The 8383-nt window shown below is 27.8% G+C and overlaps 1 pseudogene; it reads left to right on the plus strand.

The window, feature by feature from the left end:
* Positions 1-7409: 7409 nt before the first annotated feature.
* On the plus strand, positions 7410-8031 carry LOC100783114 (glycosyltransferase BC10-like; annotated as a pseudogene).
* The last annotated feature ends 352 nt before the right edge of the window (positions 8032-8383 follow it).

Below are 8383 nucleotides of genomic sequence, written 5' to 3' on the forward strand. Positions count from 1 at the left end.
ATTTTTTTGAAATGTATTCATTAAAATTTTGAAAGTAATCCCATGTAACACTTATTACAATTTACAAGGCTAAACAACATTTTTTTTTCTGGGATACATTTGATGATAATAATAGTGTTTTTAATCTCTAGGCTTATTCTCCAATTCTGCACCTTTCTAATATCAGGTTGTGAAGTGGTATTAAAAACATGTTTTTAATCAAATTTAATGAGTTAATTATCTTATATGAAAGTTGAAGGATTAAAATTAAGTTTCACCAAAATATAAGAATTAAAAATATATTTTATTATTTTATTTAATTTTTATTTTACAAAATATTATACCTTTTTTAATCATCGTTACTCGTTAATGTAATTAAAAATGTTGATTACATTGATCCCAAAATGTTTGGAGAGATTATCAATATTATTATAAAGTCTAATATTTAACCATTATCTAGTGGTGTCAAATGATATGAGACATGATGTCCATATTTAGATTTTAAGTCGATTTTTCTACTAATCTTATTGGTCACTTTGAAATCATAACTCGATCTAGAACAAGATTAATTAATAATTATTTATCTGAAATATTTTCTTCATAAATTTAATATAATATTGTTGTATAACTTACATGTAACCGAATCAAAGGAGAACTCTTTGCATATTGATTTGCATGTGTTTTTTAATTTCTTCCTCTCTTTGAATTAAAAACGAGGACAAAGGCAACCCAGAATATTATAGCTTTGTTGTGAAAATTTCATTATTATAAAGTTTTCTAAAATGAGTTTTTTATAACGTTATTAGGCTAGCTACCAGGAAAAAAGATAAATCTCAAATAATAATAATAATAAAATAAATGTTGTATGTAAATCTAATATTGTTCACTTCCTTAAATAAAGGAATTCATTTCACTTCATATGATAATAATTTTGTTTTAATTCCAATGTCATAAAAGAAACACCAAGAAAAACTAAAACTATATTTTAATTTTAATATATTTTATTTCTTTTAGAAAAAGACTTTAGTATTTACTTCCAATAATTTAGTTCGATTCAAATATCTTTACTTCACAATAATTCTTAAGTCTTTAGTTGATTATAAAAATACGTCTGCTTAAGTATAAAAATTGTTACTAAATCAAATTAAATATATTTATAGAATTCAAATTACAGAAGTTTATCGTAGAATATTTTACGTGTCTCAGAAGTTAGGTTGACTGCAATTTTTCTTTTTTTTTTTTTTGTAATTGGGCCCCTACATTGGTCTTCGGATGCAATATCAACAAATTGAATAAGCTAATAGTTAATTCCATTTCTTTTAAGGATTAAGTAATGAAATTTGTTACTTTTATTTCATTTTTTACTGTCCATGAGAGAGCATGCATGATATAATAATATGATTATTAGCTGTGCATGATTGTTTTATCTTTTAAACAAATAACTGGCTTTTAAAATAAATTTAAAATATAAAAATAATAGTTGTGTAACTTTTTATATATAAAAAACTCAAAAAGCACTGTATGTTTCAGTTTTTTTTATAAATTAAAATAATATATTTTAAATGAAAATTGAAAATAAATTTAATAAGAAATTATTTTCCTTGAAGTTTAAACAAATACTATCTTATAGCAGTGCATCAAGAGCTTATTTGAGAGACTTGTCTTTTATTTCTCCTTTAAATAACATACTTTTTATTTATTTATTTTCCTTAGTTATACATCTTGCGCCCAGTTAAGGACAGCCCCCCTTAGTCACTTACATCCAATTACTTAGAAAATATTTTAATTTCCATCTGTATCAATATATATTAGAACAAACTGACGTGACATGCACATTAATTATTTATGTCACTGAACGTTCTTCTTTCATATATAATTTTTTTTTAATGGATTAGCTTCTTTAAAATTTTGAGGTCATTCTAACGTATGGCTGGTGTATGCAAAGTGCAAACTACTGTGCAATTACCAAAAAAAAAAAAAAAAACTACTGTGCCATAGTGTTGTTGTCATATTAGGTAAAAGGTATATGAAATTTCAAATAATAAAAAATTGATATAAGGTATATATCAAATAAATTTTAACAATTTTTTTTATCAGCACAAAGAAATTTTAATTAGTTAACTGATATGAAGCTTTGAAAAATTACATGATATATGCCAAAAACCCATTTTCATTGTTTTATTTAAAATAGTATTCTTAATTCTTAAGAAAATTCATGTTTTAATAATTTTTACTAACTTATTTTAAACTGTTAAACGCTTTTGAGTTTTAGTATTATTATACTTTAAATTTTAAACGCGATACATCTTATTTTCAACAATTTAGAGAACATTATAAAAAAAACACTAGAAAATATGACATTGATCTCAATTTATTTTCTTTATCACACATTTCATGATCACTATTTAGTGCATGTTTGATTTGTAATTGAAATGATTACTATAACATTTTAATTCAGATTCAGCGGATAAAAAAAATAGTCCTGATGTTTTAGCAAAATTATTTTTTTCTCAAAAAGAATTTAATTTTATCGAATTTTCAAATGTGCATTAGTTGAGTCAACGGAAATATGTCAGCTAGTGTTTCTCACGTACACAAATTTTATACGATAAAAAAACCTTTACTCTGTCTCTCTCTGGATATAAATGAGAAATGAAAGAACTTTATTTTCATTATTATATAATATTTGGTAAATAGTCAAAATTGGTTGTATTTGTTCTTGATCAACCTCGTGTTAAATACTGGTCATTCTAGATTTCTAGTCTTTTTTTTGCTTCGGTTCTAGATTAATATTTCTAGTCTATATTCGCTTTATGTATCTAGACGTACTACCTCAATTTCCCACTAGATAATTGAAATATGTCTTATATTATAAAAAGAAAAATGTTATTAACACATCTTTTATTATTAATTAAAATTTATTATAATTATAAAATTATGAGAGAAGTTTATTATCTTATAAATTTTCGTTATTTCTAATATTTTTTAACTAATAAAAGAGAATTATGTATTTAAAAAAATCAGTTCGAAAAGCATATTTCTAACATTTTTCCTAAGAGAAAATTGGGCCTAATATTGCATTATTTAACCAACTACAACTAGGGACACTTCCTTATTCACCAGTGAAATTCTAGCTCACCATGCTTTATAGAAGACAAATATAATAATAATACAATATACTTTCTATCATATTTTTAATATGCTTTCTAATTTCTACTATTTACTACAATTTATTGAAAATTATATATATAATTATAAAGACTTATAAAAAAATTTATTTATAATAAATTTGTATTAAAGTGTGTTATTAGTAGTTTCATATCACTTCTTGATATACCAACCTTAGCCGTCATCACTAATTCACAATAGTCCTCTACTAATCCTTTTTCTCATTTTTAGTACTTTAACGTCAGAATACTTAATTGCAAGCGTTAACTAGGACTATGTTACACAAAATTAGCTGAAAATATAATTAAAAATTGAAAAGTTAATTGATAGTTGAGGTTTGTAATTTGAAGTTGAAAAGTTAACGTATTAAATTATAAGTATTTATTAACTGAAAAATATAAAATAACATAAAAATAATAAAATTATGATTTGTTTTAAAAAGATATAAGAAAATTGAATAAATGTATTTAGGATAAAAATAAAAGCAAATATAAAAAACTAAAAATTAGAAGTTAGTGTTTTAAAAAATATTACTTCAAGTAGGATTTTAAAAAACGTAAAAAATTATCAAAAAAATTTGTTTACCAAATAACTAAACAAAATTTTCAACTAATAAAAAAAGATAGACACTAACTAAAATATTTTACCGAACATAATCTATGTCACACCATTCCTTTTTCTAACAACATCAAAATAGTTTGAGATCCATCCCACTACATACATATATGTTTTTTTTATTAGGGTTAAATATATTTTTGGTCTCTAATAAATACACATTTTTTTGTGTTTGATCCCTGATAAATTTTTCTTTCAATTTGAGTCCCTAATATTTATAAAAATTTGCCTTAGGTCCCTGTTGTTAGTCCATAATCATTAACTGCCTACAGGACCGTTAACCAGCCACATAGACATATCACGTGTGGTGTCACGTCGAAATAAATGTCTAAGTGGGATTACATGTGGATTTTTTTATATAAAAAAAGTATAAAAAAAAACGACATCATTTTCCTTTAACTTTGTTTTCCTTGGTTTTGTGTTCTCTTTCCTTCCTTTTGTTTTTTTGTTCTGTCGTTGAACAACGTGACGACCTTGTTGTTCAGCACTGCCACGTTCATGGTCGTGGCCATGACGGTCACGTTGCGGAGCCTCATCGCAACTAAGCTTGGTGTATTTTTGGTATTATAAACATAAACATGGGATAGGATAGAGGGTAATGTTGTTGTGGACACACACAAACACTTGGGTCTTCCTTCAACTCCACACCCCTAATCCAACACTAGCGCCTATTCCTTCTTCATTCTCACCTTCTGCAATTCCCATAACCTAAAAATAAAAAGACCTTCTCTTTTTCAAAATGACAACTTCAACATACACAACAAAACACCCAACATTAATCAGCATAAATTTTTCAACAAAACAATCAAACATTAACAAACCACTAAAATAGAGAAGCAAAGCCAATTACTAGCGTCACAAATACTACTGAGATCCTTGCAGATCCTAACAAACTCAGAGGATGGCATCTTAACAATGATATGGCATGATACGCCTCTGGAATCCCAAGGTGCTCACTGTCAATATCCATTAGCTTCATCTCAAAATCATAAATTTTATCTTGTGCTATAAAACAGAACCCAAAACATAAGTCAAACTAAAATTTCACATTAAAAAGTTCAAGGCTTCAGAATCCAAAGCCATACAATACACAAATGCTTCCTCAATAAAAGCAACCCCCAAAATCTTGAAATTTAGGAATCTTGAACCAAATAACTGCAGCATAAACCTAAAGACATCAATGCATTCATTAAAAAAAAAACTCATTCTTTATGCAAAACCCTAACATTTCAAAGACAAAATCTATTTCTTTCAGAAAAAATAGAAACAATAGTCGAAACCCCGACGACAACAATAAAGGCTTATTTTCTTTGACGTCGCCATTTCGGAACCCTGAATTGTCGTTCTTGCGCAACAATTGAATAAACCCTTCATTGAAATTGACGTCATTGTAAAGGTCATTGTAATCATGATCTTCTTCCTCGCCCAATAAACACTCATTGTTGCTTTCACCATACCCTTCTTCGGCTTCGTCCATTTTGGCAGATAAACCAATCTGTTGTTCCTCAAGAAAGGAGGGGGCCTGCTCATGTAGGGGCTAAACCGGCAGATGAATCCTAATCTTTTATTTTTTGTTTTAATATAATTATAATTTGATTAAAATATGATGTCACGTAAGCAAACACGTCATCAGCTTATATGTAAATTTATTTCGACATGGCAACACATATAGCTTGCTGACATGACTAGGTAGATAACAATTTCATACTAACGACAGGGACTTAAGACAAAAAATTTCAAATATTAGGAACCTGATCCGAAGGAAAAATTTATTGAGAACCAAATAAAAAAACAAATATTTATTGAGGATAAAAACATATTTAAGTTTTTTTATTATCAACAAATGTTAGTTAGTTTTATTAGAAATATAAGTGGGAAAATTTAAACCTAAAATATTTCCTCCCTTCTTTCTCCTTTCATCATTTTTTAACCACCGAATCAATCTGAAATCTTCAACTTAGACGCATATGATTGGTAATCACTTCGACAAGAGCGAGTAATATTTAACTTAAATCCTGTTCATTAATTAATTTTATAAATATAATTTATTGATTTCTCTCGTACGTCCTAGTACACTTCATGTCCATATATTTCGTATCAACTCAGTTTATTTATATAATTATTTTTCTTCTCAGGTAGCTTCACGGAAATTCAATCATGCAATGCATGCACACAACTGTTGTGTCATAAACGTTGCATTCGAAGTCAGTTCAATCAAACACGTCATTATATTTGAAACAGCTTCTTCGGAAGAAAAAAATAATAGCAATTCATTAATTAATTCTTGATTAGTAGCCATAAGGCAAGTTGGTAAGGAAAACGTTAGCAATGCCATCATCGTCGCATCATATATGTTTTGTGTGCTTCATGCCAAACAAGAGACTTGGGAGTTCAATAGTTAATCCCGATCAAACTTATTTCATTTGGGATCGGATACAGACTGCTTTAAAATGAATTGATTAGATTGAATATATAAATAAACTTTTATTGATATTTAAAATTAACAAACATTTCAATTATTAAAATGATAACCTTATAAAAAAATAATGAATATGTGAATAAATTTTTATATCGGATGTCAATTAGAATTTTACTTAATTCAAATTAACATAAAATTTATATAAATAAATATTTTTATATAAAATAAAAAAATTTGCATAAAAGATATTAATATTTAAATTATAATTTTAACATTTATTTTATAATATAAATCAGTTAAATTTAAATTTTATTGTTTACTATGAATTAATTATGTATAAACAAATCTCTAACTCGTGCAATACGTAGGGATAAAAGCATTGGTAAAGGAAGAGCATTTGTAGGATTTGAGAGAAGTAGATAGTATCATTTTCGGCCTTCTAATATTTATGTCAAGGTCATTCTATTTGCGTTCCTCTTTTTTCTCATCACACCTTACATTAATTTTTACTTTCATATCCCCAAAATATACTCCCACTCTATTTTTAAAATTTGCACCTCCCCTCTTGCACAACCTCGCTCTTTCTCTCTTCTCCTCTCATCAACTGGTTTCTCACTTTGTTCATCAACCTTCCTTCACCTTTCTAAGATTAGTTTTGAGATTCTAAATGTGTGTGTTTCCAAGATTTACCAAAATTAATTTACTCAGTTTTATCCTTGTGTCTAAGGCGAATCATTATTTTGGTAATTCATAGAGTTAATGCAGTGATATAAAGTCAGATTGTATTTATATACATACAGACAAATTATCTAATAGAAGAATTTATCTTTAATTTCTTTTTTGAGTCAACAACAACAGTCACACACCATAAGTTATATTAATTTTTGACCTAGTACATTATGCTTATCAAAATCAAAAGTCTAGAGACCTCTTTTTATGTAATTAATTTCATTCGATCTCAACAGTGATTCTATTATTTATGACAATGGGGGTATTCTTTTCCTGGTGCTTTATAAGGAACCTAGCATTTTTTTTTACTATTACCAAATTCAATAGTTTATATATAGACATGGTTCAAGATAGAACATTATGGCATCTTTTGATCCATGTAGTTAACTTTCCCTAGTGGAAAAACCCTTAATTGGTTGTATTTAGTTGTTGCCAAATTCTTCTGATTTGTGATATGTTCTTTTGAGTTATGTTTTCCATGTCTTTTTCAGGATGTTTCATGGCAGATGCTAAGAGACGACTTTTAGCCAATGCACTGCTCGACTATTCAAATGAGCGGTTTGTTCTCCCTTTCAGAGAGTTGCATCCCAATCTATAACTTCCCTACTGTTTATAGATATCTCACTAATTCTGCCCATAGCTTTGTTGAATCATACAATGACCCTAATCGTTATGGGCGTGGTTGCTACATATAGTCGCAATATGCTTCCTCATATTCAACTTAGACACTGGCGGAAAGGGTCTCAGTGGTTTGAACTAAATTGTGCTCTAGCCGTTTATATAGTCTCTGACACCAAATATTATTCTCTCTTCCGAAAATACTGTTAGCCTACTTGCTACCCAGATGAACATTACATTCCAACCTTCCTCAACATGTTCCATGGTTCGCTTAATTCAAATAGAACAATGGCATGGATTGACTGATCAATGTTGGGTCCTTATCCAGCAACCTATGGGAGAACCAATATAGCTGTGGGTTTTATACAGCCTATAAGGAATATTGGATCCCTTTGTCGATATAATTCAGAGATGCATCCATTTTTTACCTCTTTGCTCGCAAGTTTGATCCAAGTGCATTGGAGCCCTCGCTTAAACTTTCTTTGGAAGTGATGAACTTTTAAATATTTTTTTTTAGTGTACAGAAGATGAGATATTTAACTTATTTTTTCGGTCGCTAGAATATAACAACTTCATTACAAAACCACTTTGCATTGTAATAGTAGTACATGTGTTGTTAGAGAAGTATGTGTTTTCTGGTAGAGAATAGCATATTGTTGTAGAAACTGCATTTTATTTCTGGTAGAGAATAGCATATTGTTGTATATTATATTTTAGATTAAATTACTCATTTGGTTTATATAGTTTCACGATTTGTACTTCCTAATCTTTATAGTTTGAAAATGATTTTTTAAGTCCATATAATTTAAAAGTGTTCTTTTTAGTCCTTATAGTTTGTATTTTAATTCTCTTTTA

This window comes from Glycine max, chromosome 18 (assembly GCF_000004515.6).
Source record: "Glycine max cultivar Williams 82 chromosome 18, Glycine_max_v4.0, whole genome shotgun sequence".
Taxonomy (NCBI): Eukaryota; Viridiplantae; Streptophyta; class Magnoliopsida; order Fabales; family Fabaceae; genus Glycine; species Glycine max.